This window comes from Orcinus orca, chromosome X (genome assembly GCF_937001465.1).
Source record: "Orcinus orca chromosome X, mOrcOrc1.1, whole genome shotgun sequence".
In the NCBI taxonomy this organism is placed as follows: Eukaryota; Metazoa; Chordata; class Mammalia; order Artiodactyla; family Delphinidae; genus Orcinus; species Orcinus orca.
Window position 1 is genome coordinate 118,162,337 of NC_064580.1, and position 27,160 is coordinate 118,189,496.

Here is a 27,160-nt window from a genome sequence, read left to right on the forward strand (position 1 = left end):
ATATTTCTTCTGCCACACAGTTCCTTTCTCAACTGTAGAATCGGTATTGACTGTGTTCGCGGCCGTTTTCTTCCAGTCTCCGTGGACCCATCTTCTCTGCCTAAGCATGTGTGTATAAAGAAACGTATGAGAAATTCCATCTAATTTCTTTATGATCAGGCCATATGTCCTTTGTTTATGAACACACATTATCGAAAGACTAACCTGATAAATTGGCCGTTGCAGAGCCTGTCGTTCCCCTGGCTGTAAGGGAGTGTTTCAGATTGCACTTGAACTCCAGTCTTCCCAAAGATAGTCCATAGGACTGAGGTCTCTAGCCTTGTCATTCTGGGGTTTTGATTAGTCATATTAAAGCACTTGTCTTTTTTCTAAACTGAAGTTGCCTTCAAAGTATCTTACCCCATCCCAAGGTTGCCTGATTAGCTGACAACTGATTTTGCAATCTCACTGTCAGATGAGGAATTTTTATCATTTCCTACTACCTAAATGCAGTTCTACTTTCGTGGTACCTCAATGCCCTAGTTTGCCCCCCTTGTTACTTTTTGCAATGGTTTATAGTTTCTCACCTTGACCATCTGTACTAGTTGAGGGAAGTAGACTCTAGGGATAGTGTCGACAGACTTATTGATTTCATCTTTACCAAAAATTATTTGAGCCCATGAAATCAATAAGTATGGATATGCACAGTGCCTGACGTTAACTACGTTTTGTTGAGTGCTTATATGAGCCAGAAACTATGCTAGCTACATACATTATCTCATCACATCCTCACAGCACCAACTTGAGGGTGTCCTTGTTTGAATTGTCTCCTCAAAACTCACATGTTGCAGACCTAACCTGCAGTACCTCATAGGGCGTTTATAGAGGTAACCAAGTTAAAATGAGGTCATGAGGGTGGGCCGTAATTCAATATGACTGGTGTCCTTATGAAAAGAGGACATTTGGAGACAGAGACAGACATGCATAAAGGGGGGCTGATGTGAAGAGACACAGGAATAAGATGGCCATGTACAAGCCAAGAAGGGAGGTCTGGAACAGATCCTTCCCTCACAGCCCTCATAAGGAACCAACCCTGCTAACACTTAAGGTCTTGAGACTTCTGGCCTCCTGAACTGTGAGACAATACATTTCTGTTGTTTAAGCCACTCAGTTTGTGGTACTGTGTTACAGTAGCCCTAGCAAACTAATACAATGGAGCACTATTATTATCCCCACTCTACAGTTGAGTAAGCTGAGGTGCAGAAATGTAATGCCATGTGCAAGGTCACAGAGTATGGGCAGAGCTGGGATTTGAACCCAGTTCAGCCTGACCTCAGAGCCTGCTCTCTACTGTCCCATTACCTCCTGCCTTGGGTCTCAGCCTAGCCTCCAAAAGGCCAGCTTCTTATTGTGTTGATCCTAAAGACTTAAATCACCACTACCATGTACCCCCTCGAATTTTAGGAACGCAGAGTAATACAACAGTCATTGAAAACCATATTAAAATTCTTTTTTGCTTTTGAGAGCTCTTTTTTGGGAGATAGGGAAAAGGAGTCGCTGGGAGACAGATGGACTTATTACTGAGAAATTGTTCCTGGGGCACCCAGAGCAATATTTCTTCGCCTAAAGCTGTCAAGTCAATATTGCCCAACGAACCGACTGCTTCAGTCATTGTCGCTCTGTGCAGCGCGGAGCCCTGGGACTCGGTTTAGTCATTCGCTTAGGCTACTTCCTGAGACTGGTTAGGCCAGCACAATCTGATTTCCTTCCTTTTGTTCATGTCAGAAAGTGATGGAGAGGCAGAACAAGCACTAAATCACTTCTATTTCACATGCTTAAAGGCCAGTTTTAAGTTACTTTCTGTGCAGCCGTTGAACCTAAATTTACTTGATGTGGATACAAAAGTTTCTCTGTGGAAACATATTGAGTTTCTTAGAGACTCTCCCAGGGTAGGACAACAGTTTGGATTACGTAGCAACGCATTTCAAACCAAGTACTACCGTGCTAATGGTTTATATAAATGTGATGATTAGATACAAGGGGCTTTTGCAGTTAATGCTTGAAGACACTAATTAAATTCACATCAACAAGTCAACATATTGGTCTCATATGGATTGGAGCACTTTGGAAATGCTTCTTTTGTTTTGATACCATTAATTAAATTCACACATTTTCCTGAGATTGAATGGTTACCTTAAAACACAGAAGGCAAAAGTTAAAGCTCTGAATGGTACTTCTGAGCGCATGTCTGCGTAGCCGGGTAAATTAGAACAGTTTTTCTTTTCAAGGAGCTAATTGCCCAGAAGTTTCAAAATTTCACGGCAGATAGTGAACAGTTGATTCATTCTCAACAAATTCAATCCAAATGATGCATGCTTTTACTTAACCACTACAGGCTTAACTGCAGTTTTAAATTATTCTCAATGCAGAGGCAATAAAGTATTTCAGTAAATAAGTCTCAGAGGAGAAGTTAGGAGGGAAAAGCACAAGTATTCCCAGTAGCCACTGTTCAGATCACTGAAACCACAAGGCACATGTCAAAGAGTTATGACCTGCCATGGGCAGTATTTTTCAGAGTTAAGAGTTTATAAATATCTTGAGGGTCTGAAGAAATGATTCCAAATAGAAAATTAGTAAGCCCTATGGGAATACTTCATTTGAAAACTAAATATCTGTGGCCTTGTCAACAAAATTGGATTTCTCTCCGTTCCTGTGTTGTTTCCACTTATGACTGCTTCAGAATGGAAATCTAGGGAGAAAAAGCACGTGTGTAGAGTCTTCAACATGGCCGTGGCTTAACAACAGAAGCTGCTTGCCAAAATGAAGGAATTCGTTTCTTGACTCCCCAAATCATGAGTTGCAAATGGCCATGTGGGTTTGCTTGAAAAAGTAGTCCCAGCTTTAGAACACTAAGATGGAGAATTAAATTCACTTCAGTAGATATCGATCGAGGCAATGCACTGGCGCTGGTGAGGCGGTGGGGATGGAGGCAGAGAGGTGGAGGTGACAAGGATAGAGGGATGAATGAAAGGTGGCCTACGCCCTGTTGAATAGTCGTTAACATGTGGTGAGTGCATCCAATGCACCAGGCACTGTTCTGAGTACTTAAAAACCCATTACTTAATTCAGTGACTCTATGGGTAGGTACTATTTGTATCCCTGTTATACGGATGAGGAAGCCAAGGCTCAGAGAAATTAACTGCTGTTCTTTCTCATTCTCTTTTGCGGCCTTATCTTCCTGACCTTACTCTGGAGTACCCCAGGGCTTGGTCTTTGGATCTCTTTTTGGTCTAGACTCATTCTCTTGATGATCTCATTTAGTTTCATGGCTTTAGATCCCACCTATTTATTTAATAGCATCTCAAGTTTATGTCCTAAATGGAGTTCCTGATCTTCCCCTTCCTCTAAAATGCTTTTTCCTTATCTTCCCAATCTGAATTGATGAGATTGTTGCAGGAAAATGGAGTACAAGAGGATGGTCATGTCCTAGGTCTCTGGTGAGTCTCTGGGATGGGCCGCCAAGTGAGGGTCCTTGGCTTCATGCAGGAGAGAATGCAGGAGTGAGCCATAGTAAAGTGAAAGCAGGTTTATTTAGAGAGATATGTATTCCATAGGCAGAGTGCGGTCAGTCTCAGAAAGTGAGAGTGGCCCTGTGGCTAGTGTGGATGTGGACCTGTTCAGTTTTTATGGGCTGGATAATTTCATAGGCTAATAAGTGGGAGGATTATTCCAACTATTTTGGGGAAAGGGTGGGGATTTCCATGAATTGGGCCACCCCCCACTTTTTGGCCTTTCATGGTCAGCCTTGGAACTGTCATGGTGCCCGTGGGTGTGTCATCTAGCTTGCTGATGTGTTACAGTGAGTGTATACTGAGGTTCAAGGTTTACTTTCTCTGTCTGGCTTACTTCACTTAGTGTGATAATCTCTAGGTCCATCCATATTGCTGCAGATGGCATTATTTTGTTCTTTTTTATGGCTGAGTAATATTCCATTGTATAAATGTAGCACATCTTCTTTATCCATTCATCTGTTGATGGACATTTATGTTGCTTCCGTGACCTGGCTATTGTAAATAGTGCTGCTAGGAACATTGGGGTGCATGTGTCTTTTTGAATTATGGTTTTCTCTGGGTATATGCCCAGTAGTGGGATTGCTGGGTCATATGGTAATTCTATTTTTAGTTCTTTAAGGAACCTCCATGCTGTTCTCCATAGTGGCTATATCAAGTTACATTCCCACCAACAGCACAAGAGGGTTCCCTTTTCTCCACACCCTCTCCAGCATTTGTTGTTTGTAGTTTTTCCAATGATGGCCATTCTGACTGGTGTGAGGTGATGCCTCACTGTAGTTTTGATTTGCATTTTTCTAATAATTAGTGATGTTGAGCAGCTTTTCATGTGCCTCTTGGCCATCTGTATGTCTTCCTTGGAGAAATGTCTATTTAGGTCTTCTGCCCATTTTTGGATTGGGGTTTTTGTTTTTTTGATATTGAGCTGCACGAGCTGCTTGTATATTTTGGAGGTTAATCCTTTGTCAGTTGCTTTGTTTGCAAATATTTCCTCCCATTCTGAGGGTTGTCTTTTCATCTTGTTTATGGTTTCCTTTGCTGTGCAAAAGCTTTTAAGTTTAATTAGGTCCCATTTGTTTATTTTTGTTTTTATTTTCATTTCAAATCCCACTAGATCCTAAAGTGTTTTTTTGTGAAAATTACTTATTTTTTAAATTAATTTTTATTGTCATATAGTTGCTTTACAATGTTTTTAAAATTTTAAAACATGATATTATGCTAAACGAATTCTTCTGTTAACGTTCCCTTTCTTTTCTACATGATGTTTTTGAGATTTATCCATTTTGTTACATCAGTGCTAGTGCATTAATTTAATTTTAATTGCTGCATACTATTCCACTATATAACGGCATCACAATTTTCTCATTCTCCTGTTGATGAACATTGGGGTTATTTGTGTTTTAAAATGTGCAGTCTGGTCCAAAAAGATTGATGTAGGCAGTGGTAGGTCTCTCCAGGCTGTTTACTTAACCAAACTACTTCTATCTGACTCAACAAAGGTGAGAAAGCAGTGCATCTTAGGTATAAGAAAGGCTGAGATGAGAGTTTCATGCCCACAAATATCCCAAGGGAAGTTTAAAATTCTCAGTTGACAAATGAAGAAAAACTCTCTGAATAAAAATTTGATCAAAATTGATGAAGAAATGACCCCCCATCCTTATCTAAGGGTTTCCAAGTGTCCACTGTGCATGGTACTAGGCTAGACAGAAAACAGAGCTGGTCACGTGGCTGTGGTGCTGTGCCTCTGGGGGCTTGCTGTTGAGAAAACTTTGCATGCTACAGGAGTGGACATATGTGGGTTCCAGACCTTTCTCTGCCACTTTCAAGCTGGGCCATCGTGTGTAAGTCTCTTTAACTTTGATTTCCTTACCCATATCAGTGTTTTGCAGTCTTTTAAAAGATTTGTTCCTTTCTGATAAACTTTAAAATCCTATGCCTCCTTTCATAGTACTTTCATAGTACTTTCTCATGCTTTGCTTTTCTTCCAACATTTTCTTATGAAAAACGTCAAACATACAGAAAAGTTGAGAGACATTTATAGTAAATATTTACACATTCATCCATCATTGGATTTAATAATGAACATTTTGCTATTTTTGCTTTGTTACATATCTATCCATCTATGGGTCTTTCCATCCATCAATCCATTTTGTGAGTTTTGTTTTGTTTATTGGAAAGTAAGTTGCAGACATCAGCACACATCACTTCTAAACACTTTAGTGTGAATATTATTAAGTTCAATATTTGTTTTAAATTGAAATTAATGTACATATAGAAATATGTAACAATCTCTTAAAAATCTTGGAATTCATTAATTTCACTTTAATGAATATTAAATAACTATTCTTATTCTGTAAGTGCTATAGTGAATACAAAGGGTATGTGAGATATAGTCCCCATACTAAAAAGTGTATATTCTAGCCAGGGACATGTGACTAACATTTAGGAGTGATTAGATTAAAATACAGGGCAGTCCTTTTTCTTTTTTTTTTTTTTTTTTTGCGGTTTGGGGGCCTCTCACTGTTGTGGCCTCTCCCGCTGCAGAGCACAGGCTCCAGACACGCAGGCTCAGCGGCCATGGCTCACGGGCCCAGCCGCTCCGCGGCATGTGGGATCTTCCCAGACCGGGGCATGAACCCGTGTCCCCTGCATGGGCAGGCGGACTCTCAACCACTGTGCCACCAGGGAAGCAGGGCAGTCCATTTTTAATCAAGTAAAGACAGAGAGGTAGGTTTAATACTTAGGAATTAGAGACATTTTTTAGAATTATTGGATGTAAGAACTGCAGAGACCATAGCAATTATCTAGTCAAGGTCCATCATTTTGCAGAGGCAGAAAAGTATGTACATTGGTTAAGTGACTTGCTCAGTGATTCAGTTGAGTGCTACATTAGATCGAAATATGATGTATTAACTCTTACACGAGGGCTCTTTCTAATACAGCCTACATTCTTGTTAACCAAAATGATTTTTTATTCTTATATATTAGAATGGCAATTCAAGTACTTCCTGCTAATAGTTATCTTTTGTAAGCATAAAGCCTAGTAATAGCATTGGTTAAGTATTCTAGAATAAATCACACATAATACTTGTGTTCCTGGGATTTATAAGCTGAGAAGGCTGGTGGTAAGTGGAACCCATTTGCCCAGTTGTTCCTAGATGGCTGAGAACTGATTTACATCTGTTCAGAAACATATCTGCCAGCCATCTGTATGACTTCATCACTCTTCTGCTCTTGAGCTCAACCTGCCTTTTGTTTTGATGTAGCCAAAATTCTTGCTGTCAAAGCCTAAAGCAAAATGTAGCAATCTTAAGAGTACTCTTCTATGAGGTTTGATATATGCACACACTCTATAACCTACACTCCTATCAAGATATAATACATTACCAGCATTCAAGAAAGTTCCTTTATGCTCATTCCCAGTCAATCCCTTCTTTCATTCTCTAGAGCAACCATTTTTCTGATTTTTATACCATAAATTAGTTACTTTAAAAAACTTTTTATTTGGAAGTAATTTCAAGCTTACAGAAAAGTTGCAAGGAAAAGAATACTACAAAGAATGTTCACATACCCTTTACCCAAATACACCTATCATTAACATTTTACCTCATCTGCTTTCTTTATATGTATATAGATATTTTTTCTGAAATATTTGTGATTAAGTAACAGGCAACCATAGATTCGTTTTGCCAGTTCCAGAACTTAACATAGAAATGGAATAACAGAGCATACTTTTGATTTCTAAATTTTTATGAAAATTTAAAAATATAAACAGTGATTAATACTGGAAGGCTTTGAATGAAAAACAGCAGCCACTTCTAACTATTCTCATCCATCAGTCTTGCCCCTGAGAGTCAATCCCTTTTAACTCTTTTTAACTATTCCTTGTGGTAGTTAATTCCTTATTCCTAAAATAGGCTTATATTGTTATTTCTTATTTCGGCAATTTTAGACATTATCTAGTCATTTTACATAATGGTAGATTCATTCGTTCATTCAACAATTTTTTTTATTTTGAGTGAACGTAGTTTTCATCTCACCTGAGTAAATCCCCACCTAGGAGTGGGATTGCTGGGCCATATAGTTGGCATGTGTTCAATTTTGTAACAAACTGACAAACTGATTTTCAAGGTGTCTGTACCATTTTGCATTCCCAACAGCAATGTATGAGAGTTCCAGTTGCTCCACATCCTCACCAGTACTTAGTATTGTCAGTTTTATTGTTATTAGCCATTCTAATAGGTGCGTGGTGGTATCTCATCGTGGTTTTAATTTTCGATTCCCTAATGACTTTGAGTGGGGTTTCATGTGCTTATAGCCATTTATAAATAATCTTTGGTGTGAAATGTCTATTCAAATATTTTTCCCATTTAAAAGATTTAATTCTTATTAATTTTCTTATTCTTAAGTTTTAAGAGTTCTTTATGTAGTCTAGAAACGAATACTTTGTTGCATATGTGGTTTGCAAATATTTTGTCTAAGTCTGTGGCTTGTGTTTTAATTCTCTTAACAGTACCTTTTGCAGAGGAAAAGTTTATAATTTGACAAAAATCCTATTTATTAATTTTTTTCTTGTATGAATCATGAGCTGGTGTTGTATCTAAAAACTAATTGCTAAACCCAAGGTCACAAAGATTTTTCCTGTGTTTCTTTTCTAAAAAGTTTTATAGCTTTATGATTCATGTTTAGGTTTATGATCTATTTTGAGTTAATTTTTGTATAAGGTGTGAGGTTTAGGTTTAGGTTAATTTCTTTTTTTACAAGTGGTTGTCCAATTGTTCTAGCAGCATTTGTTGAAAAGACTGTCCCTTACTCCCATTGAATTTTCTTTGCCCCAAAGCGTGCATATTTGTGTGAGTCTATTTCTTTTTCTTTTTTTTTTTTTTTTTTGCAGTACGCGGGCCTCTCACTGTTGCAGCCTCTCCCGTTGCAGAGCACAGGCTCTGGATGCGCAGGCTCAGCGGCCATGACTCACGGGCCTAGCCGCTCCGCGGCATGTGGGATCCTCCCGGACCGGGGCATGAACCCGTGTCCCCTGCATTGGCAGGTGGACTCTCAACCACTGCGCCACCAGGGAAGCCCAATGTGTGAGTCTATTTCTGAACTCTGCATTCTGTTCTGTTGGTCTATATGTGTCCCTTTCTTTTTCTTTCTTTTCTTTCTTTTTTTTTTTTTGAGGTAACCACTATTATCTCTGTGTATCCTTCCAGAGATATTCTATGTATATATAACTATATATGTAAGTGTATTTGCTTTTCTTTTTCTAGTGACTAAAATAGTCACATAATTTACACATAGTTCTGCACCTTGCTTTTTATCATTTAACCTTATATCATGGAGATGAGTCCATATCAATTTCAGTCCAATTAGAACTATCTCATTTATTTTAGTGGCTGTATAATATTCTATATATTGATAATATTCTATATATGTAGGTTGCTTCCAGACGCTTGCTATTGCGAACAATTCTTCAATGCATAGCCTTAAACTTATTTCAGTCTGCACACATATGACTATGTCTGTAGGATCAATTCCTAGAAATAGAATTCCTGGGTCAAAGAATATGTGAATTTTATATTTTTATAGATTTTGCTAAATTTCCCCCTTAAATATTGTTCCTAGAGATTTATTCTTCCATCAGTAATGTATTAGTGTCCTTTTTCACCATGCATCATGCATTTCTTTTGTTTTTGTTAATCTAATAGGAAAAAAGTTATATCTCATTGTGGCTTAAACGTATGTTTCTTTTATTATGAGTGAGATTGAGTATTTTTTCATGTGTTTAAGGGCCATTTCTTCGTATTACTTTCCTTTTTATCCATAGGGTTATTCTTCTTTATTTAATTTTACACACACACATATAGATATAAATATATATTCCCTTGCCTATTATATGTTGTAGCATTTAGGAATATTTTTGGTGACAAATTGTAGAAACCTGATTATAGTGGCTTATTAGTTTTCTGGGGCTGCCATAACAAAATACCATAGACTGGTGGTTTAAACAACAGAAATTAATTTTCTCACAGTTCTGGAAGCTGGAAGTCCAAGTCAAGGTGCCAGCAGGGTTGATTTCTCCTGATGCCTCTTTCCTTGGCTTGCAGATGGCCGTCTTCCCACTGTGTCCTCACATGGCCTTTCCTCTGCAAGTGTGTATCTCTGGTCTCTCTCTTCTTATAAGGATACCAGTAATATTGGACTGGGGCCTCACCCTTATGACTTGATTTAACTTTACCTCTTTAAAGGCCCTATGTCCAAATACAGTCACAAATACAGGCGAATTCCATTAGAACTTAAAGCTCAAGTATAATCCTCTTTGGCTCAGTGCTCTGCCCTGTGGGCCCACTGGGACAGCAGTGTCACGCCTGTAGCTGTGAATGGTGACCCTGTCCCTGTGGCACTGCTGAAAATGAGGAGGAGACAGCCTTGTCCCTTCCGTCTATGATGGCAGTGGCAGCTTTACTGATTTCTGAAACACTTTCAGGGTCATTCTTCCCTTTTCTTAAAGGACAACGCATGTTTGCTGCTGGACAGCTCTATTGTTTTGTCCTGTAGAATCCCAGTGTTTCTGAGAGCCTTCCTTCATTTCAACCTCTGTCCTCTTTAGACCAAGGCAGCAATATTTCTGTTAATATAATCTCATTGCTATTCCTAGCTTCTGCTGAGATGGCTGACTAAATCTATGAATAGCACCTATAATCTTTTTATCAAATGATTTTCCAGCCATACTCTTGGTATTCTCTCCAGAACATGCTTTCTCATTTTTCATAATAAGAATAGGCTGAGAAATTTCCAAATCTTCAAGTTCTAGTTCCTTTTTGCTTAACAATTACTTCAATTTATCCCTCCCCTCTTATTTTACTGAAAACAGTAAGGAGAAATGAGGCTGCACCTTCAACACTTTGCTTAGAAATCTCCTTGGTTAAATATTCATGTTTATCACTTTTAACTTCTACTTTCCATAAAACATAGAACACAACTTCTTTGCCACTTTATAATGTGGATCACTTTTCCTCCAGTTTCCAATAACATATTCCTCGTGTTCATCTGAGATCTCCTCAGAATCACGTTTAAAATTTTTTTTCTTTTTTTAAAAAAGTTTTATTGGAGTGTAGTTGATTTACAATGTTGTGTTAGTTTCAGGTGTACAGCAAAGGGAGTCAGTTATACATATACATATATCCACTCTTTTTTTTTGTTTCTTAGGTTCTTTTCCCATATAGGCCATTACAGAGTATTGAGTAGAGTTCCCTGTGCTATACAGCAGGTTCTTATTAGTAATTTATTTTATATATAGTGGCGGGTTTTAATGATCATATTCCTACCAACAGTCTCTTCAAGGCAGTGTGGGTATTTCATCTGTTAAATTTATTCCTATGTACTGTATTCTTTTTGATGCTATTGTAGTTGGAATGATTTTCCTAATTTCATTTTGAATTGTTTATTGCTAGTGTATAGAAGTACAATCAGTTACTGTATATTGTTATTTTATGCTGCAATCTTGCTGAACACATTTATTAGCACTAAGAGTTTTTTTGGTGTGTATTCCTTTGGATTGCATGTACATAAAATTATATCATTTGCAGTTAGAGATAGATTTACTTCTTTTCTAATGTGGAAGCCTTTTATTTCTTTTTGTTTCTTAATTGCCCTGACTAGAACTTCCAGTACAGTATTGAATAGATGTGACAAGAGTGAACATTCTTGTTTTGTCCTTGATCTCAGGGGAGGAAAGTTTTCAGTCTTTCACCATTATGTATGATGTTAGCTGTGGATTTTTCGTAGGGTGCCCTTTACCCGACTGAGGAAGTTCACTTCTATTCTTAGTTTGTTTATTTTATTTTATTTTTATCACGAGAGGGTTTTGGTTGTGTCAAATGACTGTTATGCACTACTGAGGTGATCTTGTGGTTTTTATCTTTTATTCTATTAATATGGTATATTACATCAATTGATTTTCTGATGTTGAACCAACCTTGCATTATTGGGTTAAATCTCAGTCATGGTGTACAATCCTTTGTATATGTTGCTGGATTTATTTATGGTTATTTGTATAAGTCTGCTAGTATTTTGTGGTGAAATTTTACATCTCTATTCATAAGAGATATTGGTTTATAGTTTTCTTTTCAAGTCTTTGTCTTGTTTTAGTATCAGAGTAATACTGGCCTCGTAGAATGAGTTGGGTAGTATCTCCTCTTCTATTTTTAGATGAATTTGCAAGTTATTGGTGTTAATTATTCTTTAAGATTTGCTGGTGAAGCCATATGGACCTGGGCTTTCCTTTGTGGGAAATTTTGTGATTACTGACTTAATCGCTTTACTTCTTAGAGGTTTATTTAGATTTCCTATTTCTTCTTGAGTCATCTTTGCTAGTTTATGTCTTTCTAGGAATTTATAAATTTTGCCCAGGTCATCTACATAATCTACATATTCAAGAAGTTCAACAAATTCTAACTAGGAAGAACTCAAAGAGAGCCACACCTAGACACATCATAAGCCAACTGTTGAAAGAGAAAGACAAAAGGAGAATCTTGAGAAGAGTGTGAGACATACAAGGGATTCTCAATAAGAGCTGATTTCTCATTACACATGCACATGGCTTTCTAGATTCCCTGGACTATGTCAGAGCTTTTCAGAGCCCCTGGATATCTCATTCTCCAGATTTTCCTTTTAAACTTGCTTGTTAGCCTATTATTTGAACTGTTAACTACTCCTGAAGGCAGTCTTGAAGTTAGTCAACTACCTCTTATTATTTTCTATAATTTTCCCTGGGGAAAAGATTTTAGGTATTTGACAAGCTCCTAGTCTGGTTAAATAATGGCAAACCTTGTGAGTGGGATCTTCCAGGAAATCACCAGATAGGCCAAATAATAACAGTTCTCTTCTCTGGGTTTTATAGTATATCCAACCCCATTCTTCCTCCAGTGGCTGCCAGCCTGCTTGTGTTCACTGTAATTGCAGGATGTTAGGTTTCAAGGCTACTCTTGAGCTGGGGAGAGCAATGTGGGAATAGAGTGAGTTAAAATGCCTCAGAGCTCACTCTTTCACATAAAATCAGCCATTTTTCTTGAAAAATGCAATTGCTGCAATCTTCTGGTTAATATCCAGAGTTCTTAAAATGTTGATTCTAACAATTTTTCCCATGTTCTCATTGCTTTTATGGAGGAGAGAATTTTTGGATGTCCTTACTCCATCATTTCTACTGATGTCAATATGGAGATTTTTAAAACACAATTTTTTCCTGGTTTTTTCATTTTCTCTGTTATAGTTCTGGATTCCCTTATTTATGCTTTATTTGTTTGTTCATTTAATGTTGGAGACCTTCCTATAATTTATTCATTCATTCAACCGTATTGAGTACACTGTTTTAAAAGAACAAAATAAAAACAAATCCCCTGCTTTCATGAAGTTTATATTCTAGTGGGATGGTGATTATGTGTCAGATGATGATTGATGTGCGTTGTATATATTTAAGAATGAGGCACAAAAACACTTAATAGAAGTCTGTGTGTAGGCGAAGATTGTTGACTGGTAGTCCACAATGAAGAGTGGTTTGGCAAGGAGCCAGACTTTACTGGGATCCTCAAATCTCAGCTGTAAGTATGTGGAGATATTGTTTGCTCAGATAGACCAGTTTCTCCAAAAATAATTCTTCCATATCTTGGGGTCAGGAGTTGATAGAAGCCTGGCTGTTGTCATTTTTGGAGCCTAGCAGGGATGAATCTGGGGGTGGGGGTGAGAAGGGTCTCACAGTCTCAGGAGCAGAATTTGAAGACATCTTATTTTAAGACTTACCACTGCTCTCTAGAATACCTGGTGTTTTTTAAGCCATGACCTTATTCATTTAAGTTTCCAGAGATAAAACCTCTAGTTTCTTGCCTGACTGCTTGGGGTGAGGGTGGGGACATCAGAGGATATTCAGTCCACACACAGATATTCAACCAATCTCCGGTATTCAGTTCTGAATTACACCCCTATCTTATTGGAGTCTCTCAGGGATTTCACAGAGCAGATCAGCTGGCTTATCCAGTATCCTCCGATGTAGGCACTTAAAGTTGTAGCTTCCTCTTCTGCTCTACTTCCAAGAATTGTTGAAATCTCACCCATTGATGGCTTCTTTCTTAATCTTTTTGGTCTTTATAGGTTTATGCCTTTTAAAAAAATTCCTTTGCTGTCATTTTGGGACTTCTTAGGAGGGAAAGGAGATAAATATGTGCTGTCAATCTAGCATCTTTAACCAGGTGAATATACTTTTTTCACATTCTACATGACCCTCTGCAGATTTTGATTTCCTTTTCCCACATTGAGGACCATTGGTCTATTATATTAGGCATTTATCAAGGGGTTTTAGTGCTCTATTTTAGAGACAGACAGACCTGAGTTAAATTTCCACTTACACTATTTACTAGCTGTGACCATGGAAAAATCACTTAAGTTCCCTGAGCCTCAGTTTCTTCATGTTTAAAACAATGGTGATAATTATTATTTTTTTAATTTAAGTTTTATTTTATATTAGAGTATACTTGATGTGCAATGTTGTGTTAGTTTCAGGAGTACAGCAAAGTGATTCAGTTTTTTTATATATATATATATATCCATTCTTTTTCAGAATATATGTTATTACAGAATATTGAGTAGAGTTCCCTGTGCTAGTAGGTACTTGTTGATTATCTATTTTATATATAATAGCGTGTATATGTTAATCCCAAACTCCTAATTTATCCTTCCTCCGACCTTTCCACTTTGGTAACCATAAGTTTGTTTTCAAAGTCTGTGAGTCTGTTTCTGTTTTGTAAATAAGTTCATTTGTATCATTTTTTTAGATTCCACATATAAGTGATAATATGTAATATTTGTCTTTCTCTGTCTGACTTACTTCACTTAGTATGATAATCTCTAGGTCCATCTATGTTGCTGCAAATGGCATTATTTCATTCTTTTTTATGGCTGAGTAATGTTCTGCTGTATATATGTACCACATCTTCTTTAACCATTCCTCTGTCAATGGACATTTAGGTTGCTTCCATGTCTTGGCTATTGTAAATAGTGCTGCAATGAACATTGGGGTACATGCATGTTTTCGAATTGTGGTTTTCTCAGATATATGCCCAGGAGTGGGATTGCTGGATCATATGGTAGTTCTATTTTTAGTTTTTTAAGAACCTCCGTACTATTTTCCATAATGGTTGTACCAATTTACATTCCCAACAACAGTGTAAGAGGGTTCCCTTTTCTCCACCAATGGTGATAATTATTATACCATGTCAAAGAGATGTTATAAATACTTAATGAGATAATCTATGTAAACCTTTTAGCACAGACTTTGGTCCGTTATCAATAACTGTTATATATTATTATTGAGTCTCTCCTTGCAAGTCCTCTTTAACTTTTTTAAAATTAATTTTTATTGGAGTATAGTTGCTTTACAATGTTGTGTTAGTTTCTACTGTACAGCAAAATGAATCAGCTATACGTATACATATATCCCCTCTTTTTTGGGATTTCCTTCCCATTTAGGTCACCAATTGTATGTATTACAATAGTGTAATGTCAATCCCAATCTCCCAATTCATTCCATCTCCCTTCATCCCCCCTTGGTGTCCATACGTTTAAGTCCTCTATAACTTTTTTTTTTTTTTTTTTTTTTTTTTGTGGTATGCGGGCCTCTCACTGTTGTGGCCTCTCCCGTTGCAGAGCACAGGCTCCGGACGCACAGGCTCAGCGGCCATGGCTCACGGGCCCAGCCGCTCAGCGGCATGTGGGATCTTCGCGGACCGGGGCACAAACCTGAGTCCCCTGCATTGGCAGGCGGACTCTCAACCACTGCGCCACCAGGGAAGCCCCCTCTATAACTTTTTAAAAAATTTATTTATTTGGTTGCGCCGGGTCTAGGTTGCAGCAGGCGGGCTCCTTAGTTAAGGCTTGATGGCTCCTTAGTTGCAGCATGTGGGCTCCTTAGTTGCAGCATGCGGGCTCCTTAGTTGTGGCATGCAAACTCTTAGTTGCAGCATGCATGTGGGATCTAGTTCCCTGACCAGGGATCAAACCTGGGCCCCCTGCATTGGGAGGGCAGAGTCTTAACCACTGTACCACCAGGGAAGTCCCCCCTTTAACCTTTTATCTATGCTTCTCCTTCCTCTGGGAAGGAGAACAATTTGATGGGAATAGGGAGTACTTAAATTCTATAGGCCATGACCACACCAGGCTATGATTCTGTAAGTTGTATCTGTTGTTTGTAAATCCAAGAAGACCTGCTCAGTAGGAGGTATGAAGATTGCCTAGTTAATTTTACCACATAGTAATATTGATAATCTTTATTCATTTGGCCATTCACTCTTTAATGTTTTAATTCATTTCTCTAACATTTGTTGGTCTCGTCCCATGTGTCAGGCACTGTGGTAGGTGCTGAGAGGGTGAGACTCAGTAAAGCAGATAGACAGAGTTCTCGTCCTTAAGGACATGAGTCCAATGGGGTAGACAGATGAGGAAAGGCAATTTAGAAACAGTGTAATTGTGCTGTGATGAGACACGTGCTGCTGTGATTAAATAACTATTTAATGTCTGTCTCTTTCACTATAAGAGTGAAGACCTCGTCTTCTTATTACTGTGCCTCAGTGCCTAGCATCATTCCAGGCACATATGAGGTACTCAATAAAAATTTTTGTTATTGCATGAATGATGTACAGTTAAAACCTTTCCTTGAAAAGGTTATACAGAAAAGGTTGTACTTGAAAAGTTCCCTTTCATGTTCACAGAGGGGAGCGATTTTATAATGAATATGTGTTCAATTAATGAGTAAGTGAATGAATATTTGGCAAAAAGTGAAAAAAGGGTAAGAGGAAGTACATCCCAGTTCAACAAATATTCCCTGAGTGCCAACTATGTGCCAAGGCTTGGTGCTGGACATGGAAGATACAGAAATGAGTCCGATATGGCCTTTGCCCTTGAGGATCTCCAAGTCTAGTCTGGAGACAGACTAGTGAACAATCAATTACAGTAAAGTATGATAAAGGCCATAAATAAAGCTCAAATTTGATATGGATCCTAAGCTTGAGGGCTTTGTGTAAGGCTAGAGCTATTAAACATCATTCTGAAGACATGTTCCATTTTCTACAATAAGATTCAGCAGGGAAACAATTGCTCAACAAATCTATTATAGTTTAAGAAAAAGTGTGGAAATCTCATTATTGTTAATAGCAATAGAATAGAGAAGAAAATGGAATGAAGAGCAATATCTAAATAAGCCATCATTATATCAGAAATAGAGTCATTTAGTGGTTAAGTGGTGTTTGTTAGGAAGTTCTCTTGGCAGTCGCTTTTGGAAAAAGATGATCAAAAGCACACCAAGAATGCCAGTTAATGCCATCATTATTTACTTAGTATAAATTTACAATAACAGGAAAATATGTTTATGAAAACAGAACATCATCTAAAGAATTGAGCATGATTTTCATCTTTATTGTTGTACGTCACTTTCCTTTAAAAAACGAACAAATCTATTTATCACTTTACCGTAGGAAACAGGAACTGAGTTGCTAAAGAAGGTATGCTTAGGTAGGAAAAACAAATAACTATGGCTTAGAAGTTGCCACTCTGTCCTAACAACAAATGAAAAGCTGAACAAACTGAAAAACGAACGACTCTTCCTAGCTCTGTCAGAGAAGTGAGGTCACAGGGCAGACTTCTGCCCCTCAAATTGGAGAGACAGACAGACATATACAGAGAATCACAACTTGATGAAGCAGAAATCCATGAGGAGAAACCTCCATGGGAACCAGTGCTGGGGTAGGAAAACCTGAATTGTAATTGATGAATTACAGTTATGGTAAACTGAGCTGGAGGGTCAGTGTGGACAACTCTAGGAGTTAAAAACTCCAGAGGGACCCAGTCATATGAGGGCACCCACACTTTTGTGAGTTTTGCTTCTAGGTGCTTGACCAGGTCCTCACAGTAAATATCAGAGAGGATAACCTTCGTGTTTCTAGCAGGCAGAGGGGAAAAGAAAATGATTTCGAAATACTCCAGACCATTCTGTTCTTCTTAACAAGGTCTGCCCTCAGGAGAAACTGTTTTACTAGAACCTCACATGCTAGGGTTTATCAGAGCCTAACCTACTTGGGGGAAGGGAAACACCCAACTGTAACCCCCTCTACCCATCCTGTCCCACCTAAGTGGGGGGGAATACTGAGAAGCACGGTGAAGTTTGTCATCCAGGGGTACAGGATCACCAAAGACTATGACCTAATCATAGGGCTATAGAATGCATCCTTTCTCCCTATACCTTATCATGATATTACTAAACACCTGTTGACCACAGTTGCTTTTACCCAGTTATCTTAGTTCAGGCTGCTATAATAAAATATGATATATTGGGTGACTTAAACAGTAGACATTTATTTATCACAGCTATGGAGGCTGGGAAGTAAACAATGAAGATACCAGCAGATTCGGCTCCTGGCGAGGACCCTCTTCCTGGCTTGCAAATGGCTGCCGTCTTTTTGGGTCCTCACATGGCAGAGAGCAAGCTCTTGTCTATTCTTCTTCTTATAAGGACACTCATCTCATTGTGGAGGTCCCACCCTCATGACCTCCTCTAAACCTAATTACCTCCTGAAGGCTCCACCTCTAAGTACCATCACATAGGGGGTTAGGGCTTCAACATAACTTTTGGGGAGGACACAAACCTTCAGTCCATAACACCAGTACATTATGTCCACCTTTCAACAAAAAAATCACAAGGCATACTAAAAGGCAAAAAACACAGTTTGAAGAGATTGAACAAGCATCAGGACCAGAGTCAGATATGGCAGGAATGTTGGAATTATTATTTTAAAAAACTGTGGTTAATACGTAAGGGCTTTAATGGAAAAAGTAGATAATAGGGACGAACAGATGCATAATGTAAGCAAAGAGATGGAAATTCTAAGAAAAAATGAAAAAGAAATGATAGAGATAAAAAACATTGTAATAGAAAGAATGCTTTTGATGGGCTCATTAATACAGCTGAGGAAAGAATTTCTGAGCTTGATGATATGACAATAGAAACTTCCAAAACTGAAAAAGAGAAAAAAGACTGAAAAAAAACCCAGAACAGAATATCTAAGAACTGTAGGACAACTACAAGAGGTGTAATATACACGTACTGGGAATACCAGAAAGAAAAGAAAGAGAGAAAAGAAGCAGCAATAATGACTGAGATTTTCCCCCAAATTAACGTCAGACACTAAATCACAGATACAGGAAGCTCAAAGAACACCAAGTGGGATAAATGCCAAGTAGCAATCACACTTAGGCATATCATATTCAAACTGGACAGAATATAAAATAAAGAAAAAAATCTTGAAAGAAGCCAGAGTTTTAAAATACCTTACCTATAGAGAAGCAAACATAAGACTTATAACTGATTTCTCCTCAGAAGCCATGCAAGCAAGAAGAGATTGGAGTGCAATATTTAAAATGTTGAGAAAAGAAAAACACCAATCTAGAATTCTGTACCCTGCAAAATTATCCTTCAAAAGTGAAGGAGAAATAAAGACTTTCTCATACAAACAAAAATTGAGGGAATTTGTCATCAGTAGTCCTGCCTTGTAATAAATGTTAAAAGAAGTTCTTCAGAGAGCAGGAAAATTGCATAGGTCAGAAACTCTATCTAAAGGAAGAGCATTGGAGAAAGAATATGAGAAGGTAAAATAAAACCTTTTATCTTTCTTATCAATTGATCTAACAGAAAACAGTATGCTCAAAAATAATAGCAACAATGTATTTGATTATGTATGCTTGTGTATAAGCGAAATGAATGACAGCAATGATAAATTTGATGGGGAGAAGGAATTAGGAATATTTTGTTATTATATGGTACTTGCACTATGGATTAGTTGTAAATGTATACTGCAAACTCTAGGGCAACCACTAAAAAAAAGTAAAAAAAGAAGTATAATTGATATACTAAGAAAGGAGGGAAAATAAATCATAAAATGCTCAATTAAAACTACAAAAGGTCCAGCAATTTCACTTTTGGGTATATATCCAAAGGAATTGAAATCATGATTTTGAATCGATATCTACACTACCGTGATCATTGCAGCATTATTCACAATAGTTAAGGCATGGAAGCAACCTAAATGTCCATCAAATGATGAATGGATAGAGAAAATGTGTTATATACATACAAAGGCATATTATTTAGCCTTAAAAAGGAAATCCTGCCATTTGCGACAACATATATAAATCTAGAGGACATTAAACAGGAAGTCAATAGAGAACATCAATGGAAGCAAAAGTTAGTTCTTTGAAAAGAGCAATAAAATCGAGAAACATCTAGCCAGGCTAACTAGGTAAAACAGAGAGAAGACACAAATATAAGAAGTGAAATTATAAGACACTAATATAAGAAATGAAAGAGGGGACATCACCACAGATCCTATGGACATTAAATGCATAATAAAAGAATATTATGTAAAGATGCAGACATAGAGAATGGACTTGAGGACACGGGGAGGGGGAAGGGTAAGCTGGGACGAAGTGAGAGAGTGGCATGGACATATATACACTACCAAAAGTAAAACAGATAGCTAGTGGGAAGCAGCCGCATAGCATAGGGAGATCAGCTCAGTGCTTTGTGTCCACCTAGAGGGGTAGGATAGGGAGGGTGGGAGGGAGACACAAGAGACAGGAGATATGGGGATGTATGTATATGTATATCTGATTCACTTTGTTATACAGCAGAAACTAACACATTGTTGTAAAGCAATTATACTTCAATAGGATGTTTAAAAAATTAAAAATGTAGTCACCACAGGAAAAAAAAAGAATATTATGAACAACTGGATGCCCACAAATTTGGTAACCTAGATGAAATCGATCAATTCCTTGAAAGGAATTCAACAAGTGCCAGTACTCACACAAGAAGAAATAGGCAATATGAATAGGCCCACTTCTATTAAAGAAATTGAATGAATAATTAATAAACTTTCAAACAGAAAGCACTAAACCCAGATGGGTTCACTGGTGAATTCTACTTAACATTTAAGAAGAAATTATACCAATTCTCTACAATCTCTTTCAGAAGATAGAAGCAGAGGAAGTACTTTCTAACTCATTCTATGAGGCCAGTATTACCCTTAATACTAAAATCAGAAAAGACATTACAAGAAAAGAAAACTACAGGCCAATAATTCTTTTTTTTTTTTTTTTTTTTTTTTCGGTACGCGGGCCTCTCACTGTTGTGGCCTCTCCCGTTGCGGAGCACAGGCTCCGGACGCGCAGGCTCAGCAGCCATGGCTCACGGGCCCAGCCGCTCCACGGCATGTGGGATCTTCCCGGACTGGGGCACGAACCCTTGTCCCCTGCATCGGCAGGCGGACTCTCAACCACTGCGCCACCAGGGAAGCCCCCAATAATTCTTAAGAACATACTTTTAGAAATCCACAGCAAGATATTAGCAAATTAAATAAAAAATGTATAAAAAGAATTACATACCATAACCAGGTGGAATTTATCCCAGGTATCTAAGGTTGGTTCAGCATTCAGTAATCAGTTAATGTAATTCACCAATCAACAGGCTAAAGAAGAAGAATCACGTGATCATATCAATAGATGCATAAAAAGTATTTGACAAACCATTCATGACTCTCAGTAAACTAGGAATAGAGGGGAATTTCCTCAATTCGATAAAGAACTACAAAAAACCTGCAGCTAACATCACACTTGGTGGTGAGAAACTCAAATCTTTTCTGCTATAATAAGGAACAAAGACAAGGATGTCCCCTCTTACCACTGCTTTTCAACATCATACTGGAAGTCCTAGCTAATTCAATAAAACAAGAAAAGGGGCTTACCCGGTGGCACAGTGGTTGAGAGTCCGCCTGCCAATGCAGGGGACACGGATTCGTGCCCCGGTCCGGGAGGATCCCACATGCCGCGGAGCGGCTGGGCCCGTGAGCCATGGCCGCTGAGCCTGCGCGTCCGGAGCCTGTGCTCTGCAACGGGAGAGGCCGCAACAGTGAGAGGCCTGCGTACCGCAAAAAAACCAAAAAAAACAAAAAAACAAAAAAAAACCAAGAAAAGGTAATAAGAGGTATATAAATTGGGAAGGAAGAAATCAAACTGTCTTTGCGGAAGACATGATTGTCTATACAGAAAATCCAAAAGAATTGACCAAAGAAAAAAAAACCAAAACCAAAAAACCCCTCCTGGAACTAATCAACAAATATACTAAGGTTGAAGGATACAAGGTTAACATACAAAGTCAATTGCTTTCCTATATGCTAGAAGAGAACAAGTGGAATTTGAAATAAAAAAACCCACATTATCATTTACATAAGCACCCTCCAAAATGAAATACTTTAGGTATAAATCTAAATATGGTGCCAGAGGTCCCTGTTGGGCTGGCTAAGACTTTCTATAAGCCACACCAATGTACAAGATCCGTATGATCTATATGTGCAAGATCTTTATAAAGAAATATATAAAACTCTGATGCCAGATATTAAAGAAGAACTAAATTAATGGAGAGATATTCCATGTCATGGATAGGAAGACTCAATATTGTCATGATGTCAGTTTTTCCCAACTTGATCTGTAGATTCAAGATTCAATCTATCTGTAAATTACTATCTGTAGAAATTCCAGTCAAAATCCCAGCAAGTTATTTTGTGGATATTGACAAACTGATTTTAAAATTTATATGGAGAGGCAAAAGATCCAGAATGGCCAACTCAATCCTGAAGGAGAATAACAAAGTCAGAGGATTGACACTATACAACTTCAAGACTTATAAATAACATTATATATTATTATAATCAAGACAGTGGTGTATTGGTGAAAGGATAGACAAATAGATAAATGGAACAGAAGAGAGAGCTCAGAACTAGACCCACATGAAATATATTCAACTGATTTTTTTTAACAAAGGAGCAAAGGCAGGAGTAAGGATAATCTTTTCAACAAATAGAGCTGGAACAACAGGACATCCACATGCCAAAATAAAATGAAGCTAGATATAGATCTTATACTTTTCATAAAACATTAAAATGTATCACAAGCCTAAATGTAAAATACAGAAGTATAAAACTTCTAGCCTGGGAGATGTGGTTAGAGGTATGCACAGGGGACCATGGGAACCCAGAGGAAATGCCCCCAAGTGGCCTTTATGGAGGAACAGGTTAGGGAGGGCTTTCTGAAAGGAGGTGATGCTGAGATGACACTTGATGGTTTACTAGGTGAGAGGGTTAAGGAAGGACATTCCAGGAAGAGGTGATGGCATGGATAAAGGCCTGGAGGTGCCCAAATCCTGTTGTGTCAAACTATAGGGCCTTTAAAACTTTCTATAAGCCAACCCAAATATCCTCAGCGAGCTGTTTTCTCCTTCACCAACATTTCATTCCACCTCTGCTCTAGCAAACCCATTACTTTCCCGTCCATATATAGGAAAAGTTATTTCCCTCTTCTGTCTCTTGACCTAGGCATTCCCTCTAATCAGAACATCTTATCATTTTTTTTACCCCTCTACACCATTTCTTGTCTTTCACCTTCTTTGTAACATTGGCTCAAGATTTCTTCATCTAGGAAATCTTCCCTGATTAACTCCAATCAACTCTCACTGTCCCTTGCCCAGTTTCATTTTAGCACTTTTTTTTTTTTTTTTTTTTTTTTGCGGTACGCGGGCCTCTCACTGTTGTGGCTTCTCCCGTTGCAGAGCACAGGCTCCGGATGCGCAGGCCCAGCGGCCATGGCTCACGGGCCCAGCCGCTCCACGGCATGTGGGATCTTCCCGGACCGGGGCACGAACCCGTGTCCCCTGCATCGGCAGGCGGACTCTCAACCACTGCGCCACCAGGGAAGCCCCATTTTAGCACTTTTTGACATGGGTGCATTGGATGAAATTGAGTCCCCATTCTAGCTGTGACCTTTTCAGATTTATGGCCCTTAAGAAGCTTCTTCAATATCCTAATTACTAACTTAATGGAGGCACGCCTCTCAGAGAGTGGTTGTGAGGATCTAAAGAGGTCAAAGATGTGAGGTGCTTAGCACAGTGCCTGGCACAGAGTAAATCCCAAATAAATAGCATTTATGATTGTTGTCACTATTTTTTAAAATTATTTTATACAGCAGGTTCTTATTAGTTATATATTTTATACATATTAGTATATATATCAATCCCAATCTCCCAATTCATCCCACCACCACCACCCCCGCCCCCTGCCACTTTCCCTCCTTGGTGTCCACAAGTTTATTCTCTACATCTGTGTCTCAATTTCTGCCCTGCAAACCGGTTCATCTGTACCATTTTTCTAGGTTCCACATATATGCGTTAACGTACGATATTTGTTTTTCTCTTACTGACTTACTTCACTCTGTATGACAGTCTCTAGATCCACTAACGTCTCTACAAATGACCCAATTTCATTCCTTTTTATGGCTGAATAATATTCCATTGTATATACGTACCACATCTTCTTTATCCATTCGTCTGTCAGTGGGCACTTAGGTTGCTTCCATGTCCTGGCTATTGTAACAGCAATGTACATATTGTAACAGCAATGAACATTGGGGTGCATGTGCCTTTTTGAATTATGTTTTTTTCTGGGTATATGCCCAGTAGTGGGATTGCTGGGTCATATGGTAATTCTGTTTTTAGTTTTTTAAGGGACTTCCATACTGTTCTCCATGGTGGCTGTATCAATTTACATTCCTACCAACAGGGCAAGATGGTTCCCTTTTCTCCACACCCTCTCCAGCGTTTGTTGTTTGTAGATTTTCTGATGATGCCCATTCTAACTGGTGTGAGGTGATACCTCACTGTAGTTTTGATTTGCCTTTCTCTAATAATTAGTGATGTTGAGCAGCTTTTCATGTGCCTGTTGGCCATGTGTATGTCTTCTCTGGAGAAATGTCTATTTAGGTCTTCCGCCCATTTTTGGATTGGATTGTTTGCTTTTTTAATATTGACCTGTGTGAGCTGTTTATATATTTTGGAGATTAATCCTTGGTCCATTGATTCATTTGCAAATATTTTCTCCCATTCTGAGGGTTGTCTTTTCATCTTGTTTATGATTTCCTTTGCTGTGTGAAAGCATTTAGTTTCATTAGGTCCCATTTGTTTATTTTTGTTTTATTTCCATTACTCTAGGAGGTAGATCAAAAAAGATCCTGCTGTGATTTATGTCAAAGTGTGTTCTTCCTATGTTTTCTTCTAAGAGTTTTATAGTGTCTGGTCTTGCATTTAGGTCTCTAATCCATTTTGAGTTTATTTTTGTGTATGGTGTTAGGGAGTGTTCTAATTTCATTCTTTTACACGTAGCTGTCCAGTTTTCCCAGCACCACTTATTGAAGAGACTGTCCTTTCTCCATTGTATATCCTTGCCTCCTTTGTCATAGATTAGTTGACCATAGGTAAGTGGGTTTATCTCTGGGTTTTCTATTTTGTTCCATTGATCTATATATTTTTTTTGTGCCAGTACCATATTGTCTTGATGACTGTAGTTTGTAGTATAGTCTGAAGCCCGGGAGCCTGATTCCTCCAGCTTTGTTTTTTCCCTCAAGACTGCTTTGGCTATTCGGGGTCTTTTGTGTCTCCATACAGATTTTAAGAGTTTTTGTTCTAGTTCCTTAAAAATGCCATTGGTAATTTGATAGGGATTGCATTGAATCTGTAGATTGCTTTGCGTTGTATAGTCATTTTCACAATATTGATTCTTCCAATCCAAGAACACGGTATATCTCTCCATCTGTTTGTATCACCTTTAATTTCTTTCATCAGTGTCTTGTAGTTTTCTGCATACAGGTTTTTGTCTCCTTAGGTAGGTTTATTCCTAGGTATTTTATTCTTTCTGTTGCAGTGGTAAATGGGAGTGTTTCTTTAATTTCTCTTTCAGATTTTTCATCATTAGTGTATAGGAATGCAAGAGATTTCTGTGCATTAATTTTGTATCCTGCTATTTTACCAAATTCATTGATTAGCTCTGGTAGATTTCTGGTGGCATCTTTATGATTATCTATGTAGAGTATCATGTCATCTGCAGCCAGTGACAGTTTTACTTCTTCTTTTCCAATTTAGGTTCCATTTATTTCTTTTTATTCTCTGATTGTCATGGCTAGGACTTCCAAAACTATGTTGAATAACAGTGGTGAGAGTGGACATCCTTGTCTTCTTCCTGATCTTAGAGGAAATGCTTTCAGTGTTTCACCATTGAGAATGATGTTTGCTGTGGGCTTGTCGTATATGGCCTTTATTATGTTGAGGTAGGTTCCCTCTCTGCCCACTTTCTGGAGGGTTTTTATCATAAATGGGTGTTGAGTTCTGTCAAAAGCTTTTTCTGCATCTATTGAGATGATCATATGGTTTTTATTCTTCAATTTGTTAATATGGTGTATCACATTGATTGATTTGCATATATTGAAGAATCCTTGCATCCCTGGGATAAATCCCACTTGATCATGGTGTATGATCCTTTTAATGTGTTGTTGGATTCTGTTTGCTAGTATTTTTTGAGGATTTTTGCATCTATATTCATCAGTGATATTGGTCTGTAATTTTCTTTTTTGTAGTATCTTTGTCTGGTTTTGGTATCAGGCTGATGGTAGCTTCATAGAATGAGTTTGGGAGTCTTCCTTCCTCTTCAGTGTTTTGGAAGAATTTGAGAAGGATGGGTGTTAGCTCTTCTCTAAATGTTTGATAGAATTCACCTGTGAAGCCATCTGGTCCTGGACTCTTGTGTTTTGGAAGACTTTTAATTACAGTTTCAGTTTCATTACTTGTGATTGGTCTGTTCATATTTTCTATTTCTTCCTGGTTTAGTCTTGGAAGGTTATACCTTTCTAAGAATTTGTCCATTTCTTCCAGGCTGTCCATTTTATTGGCATAGAGTTGCTTGTAGTAGTCTCTTAGGATGCTTTGTATTTCTGCAGTGTCTGTTGTAACTTCTCCTTTTTCATTTCTAATTCTATTGATTTGAGTCTCCTCCCTCTTTTTCTTGATGAGTCTGGCTAATGGTTTATCAATTTTGTTTATCTTCTCAAAGAACCAGCTTTTAGTTTTATTCATCTTTGCTATTGTTTTCTTTGTTTCTATTTCATTTATTTCTGCTCTGATCTTTATGATTTCTTTCCTTCTACTAACTTTGGGTTTTGTTTGTTCTTCTTTCTCTAGTTCCTTGAGGTGTAAGCTTAGATTGTTTATTTTAGATTTTTCTTGTTTCTTGTGGTAGGATCTTACTGCTATAAACTTCCCTCTTAGAACTGCTACTGCTGCATCCCATAGATTTGGCGTCATCGTGTTTTCATTGTCATTTGTCTCTAGGTATTTTTTGATTTCCTCTTTGATTTCTTCAGTGATCTCTTGGTTATTTAGTATCATATTGTTTAGCCTCCATGTGTTTGTTGTTTTCTACGTTGTTTTCCCTGTAATTCATTTCTAATCTCATAGCATTGTGGTCAGAAAAGACGCTTGATATGATTTCAATTTTCTTAAATTTACTGAGGCTTGATTTGTGACCCAAGATGTGATCTATCCTGGAGAATGTTCTTTGTGCACTTGAGAAGAAAATGTAATCTGCTGTTCATGGATGGAATGTCTTATAAATATCAATTAAATCTATCTGGTCTGTTGTGTC

The 27,160-nt window shown here is 37.9% G+C and overlaps 1 protein-coding gene across 1 annotated transcript in view; it reads left to right on the forward strand.

Annotated features, from left to right (window-relative positions):
- The window catches only part of LOC101279489 (N-alpha-acetyltransferase 11-like), a 233,057-nt gene extending 206,166 nt beyond the window's left edge, over positions 1-26,891 (forward strand). The window contains exon 7 of the transcript XR_007474968.1: positions 26,848-26,891. The gene's annotated coding sequence lies outside the window, so the exon portion shown is untranslated. The remainder of the gene's footprint in view (positions 1-26,847) is intronic.
- The last annotated feature ends 269 nt before the right edge of the window (positions 26,892-27,160 follow it).